The sequence below is a fragment of the Macaca nemestrina genome, chromosome 6 (genome assembly GCF_043159975.1).
Source record: "Macaca nemestrina isolate mMacNem1 chromosome 6, mMacNem.hap1, whole genome shotgun sequence".
NCBI classification, from domain to species: Eukaryota; Metazoa; Chordata; class Mammalia; order Primates; family Cercopithecidae; genus Macaca; species Macaca nemestrina.
The window spans coordinates 48,309,514-48,333,376 of record NC_092130.1 but is presented as its reverse complement, the minus strand read 5'-3'; the positions used below and the strand labels follow the sequence as shown (position 1 = coordinate 48,333,376).

Below are 23,863 nucleotides of genomic sequence, written 5' to 3'. Positions count from 1 at the left end.
GGAACTTTTGCCTGAGTGACAGTCAGAGGACTCTTTTGGGGTTGGTGCCCATTCAGGGCTAGTCCTTCCTCCAGCTGCACCTGCATCCTCAGCTGGATTCAACGCACAGTGGCCAGCCTGAGCACTGGCCCTGAGTCACCCAGAAAGGTATCAGTTGTGGTCAGCACTGTTGATTAAGGTGGGTGGGGAAGTATGAGAAACCCCTGAAAAGGATGTCTAACAAAGAAGGTTTCACTAATGTCTGGAGTTTGCCCATCTGTGTTATTTAAGAGGCATTTCCCCATGAACTCAGACTTCCACTTCTCTGAGGGCAGAGTAGTCACCTCACCTATACCCAGTTGTCCTCTCAATTTCTTGTTTGTGGTTTGTACACAAACCATCATTCACCTGCCAAACCTTCCTCTAAACCTGCCCTGAATGCAATGCCTGCTCATTCCACTCCCACTTCCTCATGTGTGGCAAGGCATCTTCTTCCTGAATTCTCTATACTGAGATGACGGTTATACCCTAAGAAGGCAGTTACACCCTGAGAAGACAGTATACCCTGAGAAGGCAGTCTAAGGCTTTGAGGCTGAGTTATTTCTCAACCCTCTCTGACCACATCAGCATCAGGTACCTGGGGAGGGTAGGTGGGTGATTACCTACTTCTGTGACTTCACAGGCATGAAGGGCCCTTACAGACTTCCAAACACTTGGGTCATTGGGCCAATCCCTGGCTCCTCCAGAATGAAGGCAGCATGCAGGCCTTTGGAAAAAAGGCCTTTGTTCAAATAAACAAACCAACAAATAATTAGAAACAACAAACATTTCTAATGCCACCTAATTGCCAACAACTGGCAAGCAAAGCATGGACTGCCCCCAAGGCTTTGGTGGCAGGGCCCAGGGGCAGGCTCTCCTCGCTCCTCAGTCTGGCAGTGCTCCGCTAATTCCAACAGCAGGTAGGCTCCTCAGAGGCACCCTGTCGAGCCCAGGAGCTGGGGTGAGACACTCCAGGAGTTTGGGAGAAGGGGCCCACCAGGTGAGATTCCTACAGAGAGATGGGCTGCACCTAATTCTTCCTTCCTAAGGGAAGCCCACCCTGGGAATCCAGGTGTGAATGCCACACAGGCTGACAAAGCCCCATCTTTCTAATGGGCAAGGAGCTCTGAGTCCTGTGTGGTTTCCTGAAAATGCTTCATGAACTACTTCCATTAATATATTCCTTCATCTTAAGATTTTTTTAAATGAAATGAAACTGCCCTAGAAAGTTACAGACTGGGTCCCTCACCATTATTGATACCTTGGAGTATATGGGTCTTCCCTTGAGTAGATTTTGTGGGAGCTATTCTACCTTCATCCCTTTGTTGAGATCTTACAGGATCTCCTGGGGTGGGCAAAGTGTTCAAGAAGCTGGAATGGGGCTGTGGGGCTCCACAAACAAGGCAGGCACCCAGAGGGCCCACCATCAGTACTCAGGGCCTCCCTGGCTTCTGACCTGCAGCTGGGGAGGCAGGGCTGCAGTGCTGGAGGGGGCATCTCTGAGCCTCCTGCAGCACAGCGGCCAGGGACTGGGGGCAGCGATCACTTTGGTGACTAATAACCTAATCATGGAAAATTACAACTTCCTGAGCTAGGTGTATCAGAGGTGGCCACAAAACTCTTTATGATGTGGCCAAAAATTCCTCCTACCACCACAGCCCTTGAAAATAGGTCAAAGACACCTTCTATGGAACTCTCAAAACAGGGCTTAGCTCACACCATCTACCTCTATGTCATTGTGCTGCAAACACTGGAGGTTTCATGAGAATGCTCTTCTCTTCTGTGGTCTGAGTTCAGTCTTGGCTCTGAGCTAGTCATCCATCCTGTCCTACTTGTCTTCCACAAGGGACTGACTGGTCATAAAGGCCATGAAGGCGTCTGCTGTGTGTCCCTGGAAATGTCCGTCGACAGCCTCTCCAGGCAGAAGTGTTTCTTCTTCTGTACCAACCAAGACCTATAGGCCTGGCTTCATCTCCCAAGCTACACCTCAACACAAAGCAGAGCAAGGGGTGGACTAAGAACTGGCAGAGACTTATACTTGGCTTTCCAGAGGTCCCAGTTTGTGGTAGGGGTTCATGAGGCTGGCTGCTGTCTAGATGAGACCTGCAGAGTGAGCTCTTCTCCCTGAATGCTGGGCATCCCGTCAGTACTACGGGGCAGGGTCAGCTCCTCGCCTGGCTGTCTCCAATGCTACCTGAGTGAAGCTATGTAACCCTGGGACATCTCTCCTAGCATGCTGAGATTTGGCTGCTTCTTTGATCATGGGAACAGCATTCTCTGGTATAGGGGGTGCTGTGGAAGCCCTAGGGAATGGGATAGCAGATTAAAATGGCCTTTGAAGACCCTTGCAGAGGTGACCAGGGAGGCCCAACCTTCTATTTCTTGTGCTCAGGCCTTGGCAGAGACAGAAACCACTAGGCTCCAAGGTCCCCAACCAGTGGGACCTCAACACCAGGAGGACAGAACTCTCAGAGTTCTGTGCCTACTCCTCAGTTTCTTTTGTGTCTGCTGCTATCAGGAGTCCCAATCTACAGGGCTCAATTAGGATGGGATCCTTAGTGTGGCATCTGGGTCAGAAAGCCGCCCCTTCTAAGAGGCTCAGGACAGAGCTGACTGGGAGAAGAGGCCCCACCTAAGTGTCTGCCACCTGAGATTATACTTTTCTTGGCCCAGAAGCCTCATCTGACCTCTGGCCCAGGCCTCAGCCTGGGTTCTAAGGGTGGACATCTCTGTCCTAACAAGATCCTTGGGAGCCTCGAGGCAATTCTCTTCCAGGGATAAGAGGTCCTGTGTCTGCTTGGCCTAGAGTCAGGCCTGAGCTGAGTCACAGGACTCTGCCTGGTGTTCAAGGCCAAAAACGATGACTTACATATTCTGAAATCCAGGGAAAATCAGCACTGGCTTTCTACTCAAGAGCCCTGCCCAGCCAGGCATGAGCTCACCCAGCTAGACAGTGAAAAGGACAGTGGGAAACTGCCTATCCCCTGTAGGCAAGAGGAGCAGGGGGCTGAGCCTTGAGCCTGAAACCAACCCTGAAAGATTGTTTAAAAACCCCATATCAACTCATCTAAAATTAGCTTTCAGCATCTAAATCACTTCCTGTTACAGAAACCATAGGCCTGATGCTTCAGTCATCACCCTGCCTGCCTCTAGGGGTGGGGTAGGTGAGGTAGGAGTGCTGCACACAAAAAACAGTGACAATCCAAAAGTGACACAGCAGTCAGGAACCCATTTTCCCCCCGCTGCAGAAAGGATGGCTAAGCAGGACCCTATAATGGTGTTGTTGTGGGGACCAGAGCCAACATGAACATGCATGTGCATGCATGCAAATATGCACACATATGCACATTCCCCTGCACGCACACTGTACACACAGGCCAGAGATTTCTCCACTGCCACAGAGAGACTGCCGCATGGACAGCCCAAGCACGTTTCCATTGTGCCCCTTCTGAGCACAGGACTCACCAAGAGAGGACGGCAAGTGTCTGGCCTGCTTGGAGCATCTGCATCTGTTTCCACTTCTCCTGCAGCCCTGGTTACTTTATGCCTAATTGGCTGTGAGCGAGGTTAGCCCAGCACTTGGCACTTGGCTCTCACTCATTGTTTCAGCCAACATTGCCAAGTGTTTCCTGTGTGCAGAAAACCAGGCGGTGGCCGGATTGAGGATGTGGAGTAAGTCAGAGGCCATCCCTGTACACCAACAACTGAAGTTGAAGGAACCATCTGAATCTCTAAACCAGACATGTCCAATCTTTTGGTTTCCCTGGGCCACATTAGAAGACTTGTCTTGGGCCACACATAAAATTCACTAACACTAACGATAGCTGATGAGCCAAAAAAAAAAAAACAAAAAAAAACTCTCATAATATTTTAAGAAAGTTTACCAATTTACCAATTTATGTTGGGTCACATTCAAAGCTGTGCTGGGTAGTATCCAGCCTGTGAGTCATGGGTTGGACAAGCTTGCCTAAACCTTCCAGAGAGCTCTGTTCTTCCTACTGCCTCAAGCTAAGCCCTGACCCAAACCTGAGACCTGGATTGAAGGATGCCAGCATCTGTGCACAGATAAACTGCAGCAGCAGAAGGAAGACACTGATCATTTGTCACAACTTGGCGAGTCATAAATAGTGCCATCTAAACCATGAGAAAAACTGGGGGTATACCTGGAAACCAGGTATCCCCCCTCAAGGGCATGGGCTTTTGTATTATAGGTCTGCTGCTATTCTCCCAGTACCCTCAACGGCACATGTCACGTAGAAGAGTCTCAGTAAATACCTGGTGGGTGACAGAATGGAGGTGGGTGATTCTGTTGATGAGCAGCCTGGCACCGATGAGCATGGAGTATCTGCCAGGATGGTGCTATGTCTATGTCCATCCACTGTATGGTTACAAGACCTCAAGGTACCTGGGATCCCTCAGTCCTCACAGACCAGCTCCCAACCTGGGCACAAAAGACAATGTATGTTGAGTGTTGTTTCTGACATGAGACTACTGGGACAGTAGGTGCCTGCCTGCTCCAGTAGGAGGGATCCCACTACTCTGTCACTGGATGGCCTTGGTTGCAGTGGTTTCCTCACCAAAGCACAATGACCCTTCAGTGGCGTCACCTTCAGCAAGTTAAAGGCCTGGCCTGAAATAGGCGTCTTCTATAAGAAAGACAGAGTTGTGTCCATTATGCCTCTCTTGCTGCTTCCTGGTAAAGGGACCCAGGCATCCCTGGGTGACTGGAATGCCTGGTGACCACTTCCATCCACCCCCATTAGCTGCTGCTAAGGTACACATGAAGTGTCTTAGGTTCCCAGAAAGAGAACCCCTGTTGAACAGTAACAAGCTCCAGCACGGGGTGCTAATGATTTATCTGCCTTCACATTTGAGTGTGCTTTCTTGGAAGTGATGGAGAATCTTCAGCCTGAAGATGTGGAGGCGCATGGAGAGTCCTGAGCTCCCCACGGGCTGCTTAGGTGTAACTAAGAAGGGAGCTGTGAGCATATCTGGCTGCCCAGCTCCCACAGCAAGCGGGGTCCACCAGTATTGACATGGCTCTTATCTGAGTGATAAGCTGGACCAACAAAGCCGGGGCTCTGCCCACAAAGCTAAGCTAGTATGGGGACTTGGCACTTGTCCCTGTCAGGTGAGTGGTAAGCACTTTCACATAGACTAGACATATTTTCCCAAGGCCTGCTTTAAGTCAGGCCTTATCTGGGCACTGAGGATACAATTAGGAAGAAGATAAAAGTCTGTCTCTCAACAATGGCATATTCCACTGAGGGAGACAGGTAACTATAATACCATATTGCAAGCACAAAACTAGAGAGGTGTTAGAAAAATACAGACATGGTGCTCTGGGTGCACAGAGAAGGAACATGCCACCCAGCCTGGAGGCTAGGCACGGTTTTGGTGAAAATTTTTACTGAGGTAGAACTCAGTAGGACTAAGACACTACCAAATTGAATTAAAAGAATAACAGATCATGATCAAGCAGGGTCGTTCCCAGGAATGCAAATCTGATTATGGAAAATCTACCAATGTACTTCTCCACAATAATGGGTTAATCAAAATATGATCATCTCAACAGAAACATCCGTTTATGAGAAAAATTCTTTGTCTACTAGGACTACTGGGGAGCATCCTTAATAAGATCAAGAATTATACCAGAAACTGGCTGGGTGCAGTGGCTCACGCCTATAATCCCAGCACTTTGGGAGACAGGCAGATCACTTGAGGTCTGGAGTTCGAGACCAGCCTGGCCAACATGGTGAAACCCCATCTCTACTAAAAATACCAAAAAAAAAAAAAAAAAATTAGCCGGGCATGGGAGTGTGTGCCTATAATCTCAGCTACTCTGGAGGCTGAGGCACAAGAATTGCTTGAACCTGGGAGGTGGAGGTTTCAATGAGACAAGATTGCACCACTGCACTACGGCCTGGACGACAAACTGAGACTCTGTCTCAAAAAAAAAAAAAAAAAAAAAAAAAAAAAAAAAAAAAAGCTGGGTGCAGTGGTTCTCACCTATATAATCCCTGAACTTTGGGAGGCAAGGCGGGTGGATCACTTGACGTCAGGAGTTCAAGACCAGCTTGGCCAACACGGGGAAACACCATCTGTACTAAAAATACAAAAATTAGCCAGATGTCATTGCAGGTGCCTATTATCCCAGCTACTCAGGAGGCTGAAGCAGGAGAATAGCTTGAACCCTGGAGGTGGAGGTTGCAGTGAGCCAAGATTGCACCACCGCACTCCAGCCTGGGTGATAGAGCAAGACCCCATCTCAAAAAAAAAAAAAAAGAAAGAAAAGAAAAGAATTATACCAGTAACCTATAGTAAATATATTTAATAGTAAAACAGAAGAAATTCCATTAAGTCCAGAACAAGATGATATCTGTTATCAGTGCTAATAAAGTCTGACTATTGAAGTTCCAGCACATGCATCAACGTGAGAAAAATTGATGTAGGAATTGAAAAAACCTCAGATAAACTTATTTTGAAATAAATGATGATGATTATCATTATTACTGAATACTTTATGTTCAATGCTTTACTTATCTTAAATCATTTAATCCTCACAACTGGCTTGTGAGGTAGGTATTAGCATTAAACTCATTTTTACAGGGGAAGAAATTAAGTAATAGAGATGTTGAGGTGCTTGGTTATAAGTTACAGAGCCAGAATTTAAATCCAAGCAGTATGACTTCAGAGTATGTGCTCTTAATCACTATCCTGACGATATGAGACTCTACACAGAAAATCCAAGAGTTAAGATGAACAAACAAAAATTCAGCAGCTTTCTCAAATATCACAAAATCAATTCTCCCCAATCAGCCTATAAATTATATCCTAATTCTATAAAAATCAAAATCCCTGTAGAACTTCTCATAAAGCCTGACAAATTGATTCTAAAATCCATATGGAAGAATATATCAGATCATTTTGAAGAAAAATGATGGTGGAAGATTTGCCCTATATTATACCAAAATATAAAGCAATAGGAATCAAAACAGAGTGGTGCTGGTATTGCGATAAATGAATAAATCTATAGGCCAGAATGAAAAGTCCAGAAACAGACTCACATATTTATAGGTTTATGGAGTAACACAAAGTCTAGGTTCAGGAATAGGTGAGAATGTTAACTTGGTTAGTAACAAGTAACAAGGATACTTTTACTTTGGCTTATTCCTAAGGCAGTTAACAATTAAAAGTACAAAGGATGTTCCTGAGATGAAGGTGTATGTGGGGGCTGCAGCTCCCCACTGCCTTTCTTGCTTTCTCACAAAGGCATCCCCCAAGTTCAATGCTCTTGGCAGCCTGCATAAAATGAGATGTCCCTCATGTCAGAGGAGTCCAGATTTAAGCACTCACTGCCCTTTACAGTCCTTCCTGTGTGAGCACCAGAAACAGCTTACACTACCAAAGAAAGCAAGAACTCTGCTTTTCAGTGAGTCACATTACGTAGGTCTAATATGTAAATCCCAGGCCTTAAAAAGTCTTGTTGCCAGTATCTTGGGCAATCGTTCTTTAACTAGTTGTACAGTTTGGGAGTTTACAGTTCATGTTTACTCTGGGTCTTTGAGGAAGCAGGCCTGGCCAGGGTCCAACACAACTGGCATTTCATGTCAGTATGAAACGAAGAACCTTTCAATAAACAGCACTGAGGCAACTGTTATTAAATTAGTTAGGAACACTTTCAGATTTAAGTAAGAGAAAACACAACTCAAACTGGTTTAAACAATAAGGAAAGGTAAAGGTATAGAAAGAGATCTGGAAGGATATACAACTAGCTGAGAATTGTGGTTACTTGTAGAAGCTGGAGTAGGGGAAGGGGATCAGGGCAGCCAAAGGGCAGTCACTTTATTTAACTTTACAATTTTACAATCTTAAGACTAAATAACTTTCTTTTTATTTAAAAAAAAAAAAAAGGATGTACTCTTCTTGTAAGATTTGACAAAACAGTGTATTCATGTATCATTGGGGTGCTTAAAAAACAAAACAAATTTTTACAGGATCATTAGAAGTCAGCCAAGCAAAGACCAAAGGAGGCTGCTCCCTCTGCAGGAGGCCCTGCTGACCATGGGTGACCTAGCTCCAGATGCCTCTGCTCTCCTGTATATCTCTGCCTAGGCCTCCCTGCCATACTGGTGGGCCTTCCTGGCTCCTCAGGGTGGGAGAATGGGTCTCTCACCTGCACCACAGCTAAAGGCCTACAATTATGGGACAGGAAGCAGGTACAAGGTACTAGAGAGCCACAGGGCTAGATGATAAGGGTTCCTCTGTTGAAATAAGTTCAAAGACAGAAAAGAAGGAAGGCCATGGAAGGTCAAGCATTCAGAGTTTGTATGCCTATCCCCCTGTACTCCCCTCTCTCCTCTCAGCCATACGCCCACTTCCCGAGGCTGTTTGCCCAGACTTTGAGAGACTGTCCCTTAGCTCACCTTGGGTCTGGGGCACTGGCTAGAACAAGGGCAGGACTAGAGAAAGAAGAATGATCTGGAATAGTATCAGGGTCAGAAAAAGGGGTGTGCAGAAGTCAAAACAGAATAGGAGCTGGGAAAGGGCCAGGGGTCTGCATCAGGAGCAGAGGTTCTGTTCACATCCATAGGTAGTAGTGGCAGATGAAACCACTGCCTACCTCTTTCTCCAGCATACAGCAAAATGTGTTTTACCCACAGGGAGAGCTACCTTAAATCCCATTTCATTTAGCCAAGTCAGAGAGGAAAAAGCCTGCCCACCAGGCCAGGGCAAAGTAACTCACTCTTTCCACTGGAGAAGTTCCAATGGAACTCAAGGCACAGGGCAGAGCCCTCCCAAGGCATGGTCCAGAGGCCGGGCCAAGATGGCTAGGGGTGCTGCTGCTACATCTGCAGGAAATGTAATTCTGGGGGTGGTGTGGTTAAGAAAAAACCCTCTGGTTTTGATAGATCCACTTGTAAGTTTACCAAGAAAGTTCAGACCAAAGCATCACCCTCACCTTCCTCCACCCACTCTGCAATGACTTCAGAGAAGAATTATGAGAACTAAAGTGCTCCATCCCAAGAAAAAGAAGGACTTCCTTTGAGGTTAAGGTATAAAATAACAAATACTACTGCACCTAAGACGGCCTTTCCAATGCGAGACTTCCCACTCCTACCTTTACAGACTCAGCAGGAACTGGGAAGAAGGTGAGAACATAATTAGGGTCTTAAAAGGAATAGATAAGAAAAGTTTTCTTTGCATCCTTTTATAGCTGAGTAACCTGTCATTAACTGAGATAGCTGCAGAAATGGGTTTGTTTTCTTATTTATGCCAGGCCCAAGGGGCACAATTTGAAAGGGAGGGACTTCTCTGCAAAATAATGTAAGGTACTCGCTTTATTATTGTTGGTAGATAACGGAGCAATTAGGAAAATGCTTTTCCTTCTCCTTGTAAATTTAGAATATCCAGTCTGTAAGAATTAATGTGTGTGTGTGTGTGCATGTGCACGTACATGTGCACGTGTGCCTGATCTAACAGTTACCAGATGGCCAACTGGAATAATGAAGAAGTTATACTTTCTGTAGTGGCAACAGGGACGTGATAGGAATGTGCCTTGGAGTACCTACATCTACCTTGATAGTCCTGCTGGAATTTGGCAGTATTACTCTAGATTAGCATTATCCAATAGAACTTTCTGTGGTGATCAGAATGTTGTACATCCGCACTGTCCAATATAGAAGCTACTAGCACATGTGGCTATTGAACACCTGAAATATGGTTACAGCAACTGAGAGTTTTAAATTTCTAATTTTATTTAATTTTAATTAATTGGCCATATTTAATTAAATAGCCATATATGGCTAATGGCTACTGTACTGAACAACACAGTTCTAGATTAATTGCTCTGTTTGGGGCAGGGTTTACTGAAGGGTAGGAGAGGTTGTGTAGTGGAATTTGGTAGGAGAAAACACTACTATGAGAAACAAAACCCTCATGACAGATGAAGCTAAGAGCAAGCACCATGGCAACATAAAACACATTTGGCACCTCAAGTCTTCTCAAGAATCTGCTCACACACGAAAATCTTGTACAAGTGATATTTTCGGAAAAGCCCAAGGAAAGGTGCTATATTAGTGAAACTGAGTTATATGAAGTCTAGCAAACAGAATAACAGAACAGTGTGATCCAGCTGTTAGCTGGATAAAACCTTCATTTTTACTCCCATTACTGAGAAGCCCCACTTTGGCAAGTGGCCAAAGGAAACTACGGTTGGAACCATAGTGCACAGTTTTGAAATTTGACTTACCTGTTTTCCATAGACAGGGACCCAGGAAGAAAGAGTGATGAGTTGAAAGAGGCCTCAACTTTCTAACCATGCTGGAAAGTGCTCCCAAGAAGCAGAGAAAGTCATGACATTAAGAAAAACTGAATCCATTAATATGTACTATACATTGAGGTCTGCAGCTGCAGTGTGTCCACCATTTCAAGATAAACTAATCTACTGTAAGGACCATTGCTAAAAAAGAAAATGAAATTAATGAAGCCATCTCTGCAACTATATCACCAGGTGCAAAAACTTTGCATTTTTGTGTGTGTGAAATACCTTTTTATCTCATATTGAAATTGCAGCTTTATGTGGGTAGAGGATTGCTAAAAGAAAGGTATAACTGTAGACCCTACTGTGACTTGAGAAAAAGCACAGTCATTGTATGATAACATAAACCAAAAGGAAGGTGAAGAGGCCAGGTGTACTGGCTCATGACTGTAATCCCAACACTTTGGGAGGCCGAAGCGGGCTGATCACCTGAGGTCAGGAGGGAGTTTGAGACCTGCCTGACTAACATGGTGAAGCCCCATCTCTACTAAAAATACAAAAATTAGCTTAGTGTGGTGGCACATGCCTGTAATCCCAGGTATTCAGGAGGCTGAGGCACAAGAATCACTTGAACCCAGGAGGTGCAAGTTGCAGTGGGCCGAGATCACACCACTGCACTCCAGCCTGGGAGACAGAGCAAGATTCTGTCTTAAATAAATAAATAGGAAGGTGAAGGATCTAAAGCTGAAAAATGTAATGCCAGCAAAGGATGGTTTGATAATTTTAGAAAGAGGTTTGGCCTTAAAAATATCAAGGTAATAGGAGAAGCAGTTTCTGCTGACCAAAAGCAGGAGATGGGTTCCCAGATAGCATTAAGAAAATCATTAAGGAGAAAGGATACCTGCCTCAACAGGTTTTTAATACAGACAAAAATGCCCTATTCTGGGGGAAAAAAAAATTGTCACAAAGGATATTTATTAGTAAGGAACAGAAACAAGCACTAGCATTGCCCTTATCTATAAAGCTGCTAACTCCCAGTCCTTGCAGGGAAAAGTTATATACCAACTGCCAGTCTCTCAGCTGTACAAGAAGGCCTGGATGATGAAAATCCTTTTTCTGTATTGGTTCCATCAATGCTTTGTCCCTGAGATCAGGAAGTACCCGGTGAGTAAGGGAATGCCTTTAAAAGTTTTTTTGATGTTTGATAATGCCCCTGGCTACCCAGAACCCCACGAGTTCAACACTGAAGGCATCAAAGTAGTCTACTTAGCCCCAAACATAGTCTCTATTTCAGGCATCCAGGATGCAGAATTCCCCTTTGGAAAACTCTAATATATCTGCCATATCTGACATGCTAGCCAGGTTCAGACTGCAGTAGCCACTAGTAAGTAAACTGTCTGGTGCTGACCTTATTACTGCTTTGAGGATGGTAGTAATCAGGAGGCTGATCCAGATTGGGGGAAGGGAAGAAATAGAGAAAAGGCAAGCTGGGAGCAGTGGCTCATGCATGTAATACCAGTGCTTTGGGAGGCTGAGGCAGGAGGATCACTTTAGGCCAGGAGTTTGAGACCAGGTTGGGTGACACAGCGAGACCTTATCTCTACAAGAAAAAACTTTTAATAATTAGCCAGGCATGGTGATATGTACCTGTAGTCCTAACTACTTGGGAGGCTGGGTAGGAAAGACTTCTCGAGCCCAGGAGTTTGAGGCTATAGTGAGCTATGATCACACCACTGCACTCCAGCCTAGGTGAGAGTAAGACCACATTGACAGGGCGAGGGGGTGGGGGAAGGCAGATGGGGTGAAGGCAGAAAAAGACAAAAGGAGACATCTTGCATCAATGGAGCTTTTTAAATAAATTTTTTAACAGGCCTTGTCCTAATACAGAATAGAACTTCTTGAAGCACTTCTAACTATAGTTCTTCCTGACTCAAAGGCTCCCAATACCTTCCTGTAGCCACAACGTAAAGGCCCAAATCCCAAGCTTAGCAATCAAGATGAATGGGCCAGGACCTACGTACTCTATGCCCTGTATGCCTTTTCCACCTCAAATGAACCCTTTTACTTCTCCCACACATGTCATGCTGATTAGGGCCTCTACATCATCTTTATCAGTTACTCCCACTCTCTAGTCCACTCAAACCACATCCTTCCTTTTTCCAACCACTTCTTCAAGATGTAGATAACATTGTCCCTTTTTGAAAGCCTTCCCCAACTATCCAATTTGGAGGAAAGCCCTCCCTTCTTTCAGTATATCTAGATTTCTTCAGAAATCTTTGGTTATTGTTTAACTCTTCAAATGGCTAATATCCCCCACTAGATGAAGCCCCTTGTAGGAAGGGCTGTGCTTTTATTATCCCTGTATTTCCCATAGCACCTAGGATAGAGGCATACAGCAATCAGTCAGTATACTTTGATTCATTTCAAGAAATGCATTCTGAGTACCAACTCTGTATCAGAAACCATGCTAAGTGTTCCTGCCTGGGATCATACAGATAACTGAGAGGTGGCTCTAGTTTATAAATACATTCATTTCACCTTCAGACATAGCTAGGCCAGTCTCCATTTCCTCTGACTGTCCAAGGTTGGAGAACCTCCTTTTGATGACAGACAATTTTTTATATCAGGCCCGACTCTTGCCTTTGTCACAACTCCCACTCCCATGCCACTTGCTTGAGATGTGCAGGGTCACAGATGTCAGCAATATAACAGTCAACAACTCATACAAGGTAATCGCCCTTACTGAGTAAAAGAATAAACAATCAAGAATATTTCAGATATTGATAAATACTTTGAAGAAAAAATAAAACATAAGGATGACTTAGTGATGGAATGGCTACTTTAGGTGTCAGGGAAGGATTCTCTGAAGAGGTGACAAGTGTACTTAGTCTTCAACGAAAAAAAAGCATTCATCATGAAAAAGAGCCTTCTAGGTACAGGAACTAGCTACCGCAAAGGCCCTGAGGGAAATGTATAGCATAGTTAAGGAAGAGAAATAAGGTCAGTATGTCTAGAGCACAGTGAGTAAAGAGGAGAGCAGTAGGAGATGAGGTTGGATAAGTATGCTGGGGGCTGCTTATACATATATACGTAAGGCATGAGAAGAAGCATAAGTATGAGGGAAGTCGTGAGAGAGCTTTTGGCTCGAAAACATTCCCTTTGGCTGCTGGGTGAACAATAAATTGTTGTAGGGTAAAAGATGAGGCAAGAACACCAAGTAGGAACCTATTTCAGTAGTCTAGAAAATGGATCACAGTAAATGTGGACTTGGGTTTTAGCAGTGGATATAGACACAAGGAAATGGATTAAAATAGATGGGCAAAAATACATAAAATAAGCAATCAGAAGCAATAATAGATAATGAAATCAGAGGGTTATTTTGCTATGATAATACAGAATGAAGACAAACATTCATAACAATTTCTAGGCTGAATAACAGTTTACAAAATAACTAAAACAACAAGAAATAAAGAAAATTCAAGAAAAAACTGATAAAACAATAATAATGAACATCATTAACATATTTCTTTCATCAAGACAGAGAAATTGACTATTATTAATAATTAATAAACTTGACTTAGAAACATTAAACACTATAGCACATAAACATTGGATATACATTATGCTTAATAAGTCATAAAAACAACCTCAACAAATTTCTCAAAGCAGAAGTTTTATTGCCCATATTCTTTGACCACAATGACATAAGAACAGAAATATTTTCTTTTACAAAAATCTCAATCACCTTAAAAGTTTTTAAAGTCACTAAATAACTTTGGGTCAAAGAAGAAATCAAAATTGCAAATAAATAAAAGCAAACATCAATTGGCATTGTATACAGTAGAACATATGAAATAGATATAGTAAAATAGAGAGAGTTGGCAAGATGGCCAAATAGGAACAACTCCAGTCTGCAGCTCCCAGCGAAATCAATACAGAAGGCGGGTGATTTCTGCATTTCCAACTGAGGTACCCAGTTCATCTCACTGGGACTGGTTGGACCGTGGGTGCAGCCCACGGAAGGTAAGCAGAAGCAGGTGGGGCATCGCCTCACCCAGGAAGCGCAAGGGGTCAAGGAATTATCTCCCCTACCCAAGGGAAGCTGTGAGGAACTGTGCCATGAGGAACGGTGCACTCTGGCCCAGATACTGCACTTTTCCCACGGTCTTCGCAACCCACAGACCAGGAGATTCCCTCCAGTGCCTACGCCACCAGGGTTCTGGGTTTCAAGCACAAAACTGGGCAGCCGTTCAGGAGACACTGAGCTAGCTGCAGGACTTTTTTTTTCCATACCCCAGTGGCACCTGGAATGCCAGTGAGACAGAACTGGTCACTCCCCTGGAAAGGGGGCTGAAGCCAGGGACCCAAGTGGTCAGGCTTCGTGGGTCTCACCTCCACAGAGCCCAGCAAGCTAAGATCCACTGCCTTGAAATTCTCACTGCCAGCACAGTAGTCTGAGGTCAACTTGGGATGCTCGAGCTTGGTGGGGGGAGGGGCGTCCACCACTGCTGAGGCTTGAGTAGGTGGTTTTACCCTCACAATGTAAACAAAGCCACCTGGAAGTTCAAACTGGGTGGAGCCCACCACAGCTCAGCAAGGCCGCTGTGGCCAGACTGCCTCTCTACCTTCCCTCTCTGGGCAAGGCACCTCTGAAAAAAAGGCAGCAGCTCCAATCAGGGGCTTACAGATAAAACCCCCATCTCCCTGGGACAGAGAACCTGGAGGAAGGGGGGCTGTGCGTACAGCTTCATCAGACTTAAATGTCCCTGCCTGACAGCTCTGAAAAGCGCAGATCTCCCAGCACAGCATTCGAGCTTTGCTAAGGGTCAGACTGCCTCCTCAAGTGGGGCCCTGACCTCCATGTATCTTGACTGGGAGAAACCTCCCAGTAGGGCCCAACAGACACTTCATATAGGAGAGCTCTGGCTGGCATCTCTGGCAGGTGCCCTTCTGGGATGAAGCTTCCAGAGGAAGGAAGAGGCAGCAATCTTTGCTGTTCTGCAGCCTCCACCGGTGATACCCAAGCAAACAGGGTCTGGAATGGACTTCCAGAAAATGACAGCAGACCTGCAGCAGAGGGCCCTGACTGTTAGAAGGAAAACTAACAGAGACCCCATCTGAAGGTCACCTACATCAAAGATGAAAGGTAGATAAATCCACGAAGATGGGGAGAAACCAGCGCAAAACCGCTGAAAATTCCAAAAACCAAAACACCTCTTCTCCTCCAAAGGATCACAACTTCTCGCCAGCAAGAGAATAAAACTGGACAGAGAATGAGTTTGATGAATTGACAAAAGTAGGCTTCAGAAGGTGGGTAATAACAAACTCATCTGAGCTAAAGGAGCATGTTCTAACCCAATGCAAGGAAGCTAAGGACCTTGAAAAAAAGTTAGACGAATTGCTGACTAGAATAACCAGTTTAGAGAAGAACATAACGTGACAGAGCGGAAAAACACCGCACAGGAACTTCATGAAGCATACACAAGTATCACTAGCTGAATCGATCAAGCAGAAGAAAGGATATCAGAGACTGAAGATCAACTTAATGAAATAAAGTAAGAAGACAAGATCAGAGAAAAAAGAATAAAAAGGAACGAACAAAGCCTACAAGAAATATGGGACTATGTGAAAAGACCAAACCTACATCTGATTGGTGTACCTGAAAGTGATGGGGAGAATAGAATCAAGTTGGAAAACACTCTTCAGGATATTATCCAGAAGAACTTCCCCAACCTAGCAGGACAGGTCAACATTAAAACTCAGAAAATACAGAGAACACCACAAAGATATTCCTTGAGAAGAGCAACTCCAAGACACATAATCTATAGATTCACCAAGGTTGAAATGAAGGAAAAAATGTTAAGGGCAGCCAGAGAGAAAGTTTGGGTTACCCACAAAGGGAAGCCCATCAGACTAACAGCGGATCACTCTGCAGAAACCCTACAAGCTAGAAGGCAGCAGGAGCTAATATTCAACATTCTTTTTTATTTTATTTTATTTTATTTATTTATTTTTATTATTATTATACTTTAAGTTCTAGGGTACATGTGCATAACGTGCAGGTTTGTTACATATGTATACTTGTGCCATGTTGCTGTGCTGCACCCATCAACTCGTCAGCACCCATCAACTCGTCATTTATATCAGGTATAACTCCCAATGCAATCCCTCCCCCCTCCCCCCTCCCCATGACAGGCCCAGGTGTGTGATGTTCCCCTTCCCGAGTCCAAGTGATCTCATTGTTCAGTTCCCACCCATGAGTGAGAACATGTGGTGTTTGGTTTTCTGTTCTTGCGATAGTTTGCTGAGAATGATGGTTTCCAGCTGCATCCATGTCCCTACAAAGGACACAAACTCATCCTCTTTTATGGCTGCATAGTATTCCATGGTGTATATGTGCCACATTTTCTTAATCCAGTCTGTCACTGATGGACATTTGGGTTGATTCCAAGTCTTTGCTATTGTGAATAGTGCCACAGAATGGGAGAAAATTTTTGCAATCAACATTCTTAAAGAAAAGAATTTTCAACCCAGAATTTTATATCATGCCAAACTAAGTTTCATAAGTGAAGGAGAAATAAAATCCTTGAGAGACAAGCAAATGCTGAGGATTTTGTCACCACCAGGCTGGCCTTACCAGAGCTCCTGAAGGAACCACTAGACGTGGAAAGGAACAACTGGTACCAGCCACTGCAACAACATACCAAATTGTAAAGACCATCAACACTATGAAGAAACTGCATCAACTAACAGGCAAAATAACCAGCTAGTATCATAATGACAGTATCAAATTAACACATAACAATATTAACCTTAAATGTAAACTGGCTAAATGCCCCAATGAAAAGACACAGACTGGCAAATTGGATAATGAGTCAAGATTCATCAGTGTGCTGTATTCAGGAGATCCATTTCACATGCAAAGACACACTTAGGCTCAAAATAAAGGGATGGAGGAATACTTACCAAGCAAATGGAAAGCAAAAAAAAAAAAAAAAGCAGGGGTTGCAATCCTAGTCTCTAATAAAACATACTTTAAACCAACAAAGATCAAAAAAGACAAAGAAGGGCATTACACAATGGTAAAGGGATCAATGCAACAAGAAGAGCTAACTATCCTAAATGTATATACACCCAATACAGGAGCACCCAGATTCATAAAACAAGTTCTTAGAGATCTACAAAGAGACTTAAGACTCCCACACAATAATAATTGGAGACTTTAACAGCCCACTGTCAATATTAGATGGGTCAATGAGACAATAAATTCACAAGGATATTCAGGACTTAAACTCAGCTCTGGACCAAGTGGACATAATAGACAACAGAATTCTCCACCCCAAATCAACAAAAATTATACATTCTTCTCAGCACCGCATTGCACTAATTCAAAAACTGACCACATAATTGGAAGTAAAACACTCCTCAGCAAATGCAAAAGAACAGAAATCATAACAAACAGCCTCTCAAGGCCACAGTGCAATCAAATTAGGACTCAGGATTAAGAAACTCACTGAAAGCCATACGACTACATGGAAACTCAACAAACTGCTCCTGAATGATTACTGGGTAAATAACAAAATTAAGGCAGAAATCAAGATGTTCTTTGCAACCAATGTGAACAAAGACACAATGCACAGAATCCCTGGGACACATTTAAAGCAGTGTTTAGAGGAAAATTTATAGCACTAAATGCCCACAAGAGAAAGCAGAAAAGATCTAAAATCACCACCCTAACACCAAAATTAAAAGAACTAGAGAAGCAAGAGCAAACAAATTCAAAAGCTAGCAGAAGACAAGAAATAGTTAACTAAGATCAGAGCAGATCAGAAGGAGATAGAGACATGAAAAACTCTTCAAAAAAATCAGTGAATCCAGGAGCTGGTTTTTTGAAAAGATCAACAAAATAGACAGACCGCTAGCCAGACTAATAAAGAAGAAAAGAGAGAAGAATCAAAGAGATGCAATAAAAAATGATAAAGGGGATATAATCACTGATCCCATGAAAATACAAATAAACTAGAAATCTAAATAAACCAAAAAATTGAGAAGAAATGGATAAATTCCTGGACAAATACACCCTCCCAAGTCTAAACCAGGAAGAACTTGAATCCCTGAATAGACAAAAAACAAGTTCTGAAATTGAGGCAGTAATTAATAGCCTACCAACCAAAAAAAAGTCCAGGACCAGACAGATTCACAACCGAATTCTACCAGAGGTACAAAGAGGAGCTGGTACCATTCCTTCTGAAACTATTCCAAACAAGAGAAGAAGAGGGAATCCTCCCTAACTCATTTTATGAGGTAGCATCAACCTGATACCAAAACCTGGCAGAGACACAAAAAAAGAAACTTTCAGGCCAATATCCCTGATGAACATCAATGCGAAAACCCTCAATAAAATACTGGCAAACCAAATCCAGCAGCACATCAGAAAGGTTATTCACCACAATCAAGTCAGCTTCATTTCTGGGATGCAAAGCTGGTTCAGCATACACAAATAAATAAGCGTAATCCATCTCATAAACAGAACTAATGACAAAAACCACATGATTATCTCAACAGATGCAGAAAAGGCCTTCGATAAAATTCAACATCCCTTCATGCTAAAAACTCTCAATAAACTAGGTATTGATGGAACATATCTCAAAATAATAAGAGCTATTTATGACAAACCCACAGCCAATATAATTTTGAATGGGCAAAAGTTGGAAGCATTCCCTATGAAAACCAGCAAAAGACAAGGGTGCCCTTTCTCACCACTCCTATTCAACATAGTATTGGAAGTTCTGGCCAGGGCAATCAGGCAAGAGAAAGAAATAAAGGGTAGTCAAACAGGAAAAGAGGAAGTCAAATTGTCTCTGTTTGCAGATGACATGATTCTATATTTAGAAAACCCCATTGTCTCAGCCCAAAATCTCCTTAAGCTGAAAAGCAACTTCAGCAAAGTCTCAGGATACAAAATCAATGTACAAAAATCACAAGGATTCCTATATGCCAATAACAGACAAACAGAGAACCAAATCATGCGTGAACGCCCAGTCAAAATTGCTACAAAGAGACTAAAATACCTAGGAATACAACTTACAAGGGATGAGAAGGATCTCTTCAAGGAGAACTACAAACCACTGATCAAGAAAATAAGACAGGACACAAATAAACGGAAAGACATTCTATGCTCATGAATAGGAAGAATCAATATTTTGAAAATGGCATACTGTGCAAAGTAGTTTACAGATTCAATGCTATCCCCATCAATCTATCATTGACTTTCTTCACAGATTTGGTAAAAACTACTTTAAATTTCACGTGGAACCTAAAAAAAGCCCACATAGCCAAGATAATCCTAAGCAAAAAGAACAAAGTTGGGGCCATCACGTTACCTGACTTCAAACTATACTACAAGGCTACAGTAACCAAAACAGCATGGTACTGGTACCAAACAGATACATAGACGAATGGAACAGAACAGAGACCTCAAAAATAACACCATACATCTACAACCATCGGACCTTTGACAAACCTAACAAAAACAAGCAATGGAGAAAGCATTCCCTATTTAATAAATGGTGTTGGGAAAACAGGCTAGCCATATGCAGAAAACTGAAACTGAACCCCTTCCTTACACCTTATACAAAAATTAACTTAAGATGGATTAAAGACTTAAATGGAAAACCCAAAACCATAAAAACCCTAGAAGAAAATCTAGGCAATACCATTCAGGACATAGGCATGGGCAAAGACTTCATGATTAAAACACCAAAAGCAATGGCAACACAAGGCAAAATTGACAAATGGGATCTAATTAAACTAAAGAGCTTCTGCACAGAAAAAAAAAAAAAAAACACAAAAAAACTATCATCAGAGTGAACAGGCAACCTACAGAATGGGAGAAAATGTTTGCAATCTATCCATCTGACAAAGGGCTAATATCCAGAATCTACAAGGAACTTAAACAAATTTACAAGAAAAAACCAGCCCCATCAAAAAGTGGGTGAAGGATATGAACAGATACTTCTCAAAAGAAGACATTTATGCAGCCAACAAACATGAAAAAAAGCTCATCATCACTGGTCATTAGAAAAATACAAATCAATACCACAATGAGATATCCATCTCACACTAGTTAGAATGGCGATCATTAAAAAGTCAGGAAACAAAAGATACTGGAAAGGATGTAGAGAAATAGTAACACTTTTACAGAGTTGGTGGGAGTGTAAATTAGTTCAACCATTGTGGAAGACAATGTGGTGATTCCTCAAGGATCTAGAACCAGAACTACTATTTGACCCAGCAATCCCATTACTGGGTATATACTCAAAAGACTATAAATCACTGTACTATAAAGACACATGCACATGTATGTCTACTGCAGCACTGTTCACAATGGTAAAGACTTGGAACCAACCCAAATGCCCATCAATGACAGACTGGATTAACAAAATGTGGCACGTATACACCATGGAATACCACAGAGCCATAAAAAAGGATGAGTCCTTTGCAGGGACATGCATGAAGCTGGAAACCATCATTCTCAGTAAACTAACACAGGAACAGAAAACCAAACACTGCATGTTCTCACTCATAAGTGGGAGCTGAACAATGAGAACACATGGACACAGGGAGGGGGAACATCACACACCAAGGCCTCAAGAAGTGGGGGACTAGGGGAGGGATAGCATTAGGAGAAACACCTAATATAGATGACGGGTTGATGGGTGCAGCAAACCACCATGGCATGTGTAAACCTATGTAACAAACCTGCACATTCTGCACATGTACCCCAGAACTTAAAGTATAATTTTTAAACAATTCTGAAAACACAAAGAATTGCAGGATGTGGAAAGCTGGGACAAGTATTACACCCTAACAGCAAGAATAGCCAGATAAACTACAAAATCATAACCTTTTCTAAACTCATTAGAGAACTGAGATCATAGGGCAATCAAAAAGTCTAAAATGGGCCGGGCATGGTGGCTTATGCCTGTCATCTCAGCACTTTGGGAGGCTGAGACGGGTAGATCACCTGAGTTGAAGACTAGCCTGGCCAATATGGTGAAACCCCATCTCTACCAAAAATACAAAAAAAATCAGCCAGGCGTGGTGGCATGTGCCAGTAATCGCAGCTACTCGGGAGGCTGAGGCAAGAGAATTGCTTGCACCTGGGAGGTGGAGGTTGCAGTGAGCTGAGATCTTGCCACTGCATTCCAGCCTGGGCAAAGCATGAGACTCTGTCTCAAAAAAAAAATAAATAAAAAGTCTAAAATGTAAGGAAAGATAGGTGCCACCAAAGAGAAATGGGACATGAGTACTGGGTCATCTGTGGCAGAACACAAAAGGAAGAAACACTGGGCAACATAGAAGCAGGTAAAAATAATTTCTGCGGAGGTTTTTTTTTTGTCTTTTTCATTTTTATTTATTTTTTAATCTTATCTGGGATACATGTGCAGAATGTGCAGGTTTGTTACATAGGTATACGTGGGCCATCATGGTTTGCTGCAGCTATCAATCCGTCATCTAGGTTTTAAGCCCCACATATGTTAGGTATCTGTCCTAATGCTCTCCCTCTCCTTGCCCCCCATCCCCCAATAGGCCTCGATGTGTGTTGTTCTCCTCCCTGTGTCCATGTGTTCTCATTGTTCAACTCCCACTTATGAGTGAGAACATGCAGTGTTTGGTTTTCTGTTCCTGTGTTAGTTTGCTGAGAATGATGGCTTCCAGCTTCATCCACGTACCTGCAAAGATGATCTCATTCTTTTTTATGGCTGTGTAGTATTCTATGGTGTATATCCAGTCTATCATTGATGGGCATTTGGGTTGGTTCCAAGTCTTTGCTATTGTAAATAGTGCTGCAGTAAACATACATGTGCATGTGTCTTTATAGTAGAATGATTTATAATCTGTTAGGTATATACCCAGTAATGGGATTTCTGGGTCAAAAGGTAGTTCTGGTTCTAGATCCTTGAGAAATCACCATATTGTCTTCCACAATGGCTGAACTAATTTACACTCCCACCAACACTGTAAAAGCATTCCTATTTCTCCACAGCCTCCTCACCATCTATTGTTTCCTGACTTTTTAATAATCGCCATTCTGACTTACATGAGATGGTATCTTATTGTGGTTTTGATATGCATTTCTCTAATGGTGGGATGATGAGCTTTTTTCCATAATGTTTGTTGGTCGCATAAATGTGTTTTTTGATAATTTTCTGTTCATACACTTTGCCCACTTTTTGATGCAGTCGTTTGATTTTTCTTGTAAATTTGTTTAAGTTCCTTATAGATACTGGATATTAGCCCTCTCTTCCTATTTGAATATCCTTTATTTCTTTCTCTTGCCTGATTGCCCTGGCCAGAACTTTCAATACTATGTTGAATAGGAGTGGCAAGAGAGGGTACCCTTGTCTTGTGCCGGTTTTCAAAGAGAATGCTTCCAGCTTTTGCCCATTCAGTATTAGATTGCCTAATAAGTAGCTTTTGAGATATGTCATAAGTAGCTTTTAAGATATGTTTGTCATAAGTAGCTTTTGAGATATGTTCCATCAATACCTAGTTTATTGAGAGTTTTTAGCATGAAGGGATGTTGAATTTTATCAAAGGCCTTTTCTGCATCTATTGAGATAATCACGTGGTCTTTGTCATTGGTTCTGTTTATGTGATGGATTACGCTTACTTATTTGCATATGTTGAACCAGCCATGCATCCCAGGGATGGAGCTGACTTGAATGTGGTGGATAACTTTTTTGATGTGCTGCTGGATTCGGTTTGCCAGTATTTTATTGAGGATTTTCTCATTGATGTTCATCAGGGATATTGGCCTGAAGTTTTCTGTTTTTGTTGCGTCTCTGCCAGGTGTTGGTATTAGGATGATGCTGGTCTCATAAAATGAGTTCAGGAGGAGTGCCTCTTTTTCAATTGTTTAGAATAGTTTCAGAAGAAATGGTACCAGCTACTCTTTGTACCTCTGGTAGAATTTGGCTGTGAATCTGTCTAGTTCTGGGCTTTTTTTGGTTCTCAGGCTATTAATTACTGCCTCAATTTCAGAACTTGTTATTGGTCTACCAGGGATTTGACTTCTTCCTAGTTTAGTCTTGGGAGGGTGTATGTGTCCAGGAATTTATCCATTTTTTCTAGATTTTCTAGTTTATTTGTGTAGATGTGTTTATAGTATTCTCTGATGGTAGTGTGTATTTCTGTGGGATCAGTGCTGATATTCTCTTTATCATTTTTATTGTGTCTATTTGATTCTTCTTTTCTTCTTTATTAGTCTAGCTAGGAATCTATCTATTTTGTTAATTTTTTTTTTTCAAAAAACCAGCTCCTGGATTCATTGATTTTTTGAAGGGTTTTTTGTGCCTCTATCTCCTTCAGTTCTGATCTAATCTTAGTTATTTCTTGACTTCTGCTAGCTTTTGAATTTGTTTGCTCCTGCTTTCTAATTCTTTTAATTGTGATGTTAGGGTGTCAATTTGAGATCCTTCCAGATTTCTGAAGTGGGCCTTTAATGCTATAAATTTCCCTCTTAACACTGCTTCAGCTGTGTCCCAGAGATTCTGGCATGTTGTCTCTTTGTTCTCATTG

At 42.7% G+C, this 23,863-nt stretch overlaps 1 long non-coding RNA gene across 2 annotated transcripts in view; it reads right to left on the bottom strand.

Annotated features, from left to right (window-relative positions):
• The window catches only part of LOC105467186 (uncharacterized), an 85,495-nt gene that overhangs the window by 7,565 nt on the left and 54,067 nt on the right, over positions 1-23,863 (bottom strand). Inside the window, exons 1-2 of one of the 2 annotated variants that reach the window (XR_011624223.1) lie at positions 6,028-6,114; positions 4,294-4,459 (exon numbers count right to left, since the gene is read on the bottom strand). This is a non-coding gene — a long non-coding RNA (uncharacterized lncRNA). Of the gene's footprint in view, positions 1-4,293; positions 4,460-6,027; positions 6,115-23,863 lie in introns of those variants that run through there. The other variant, XR_978667.3, reaches the window with a different exon arrangement.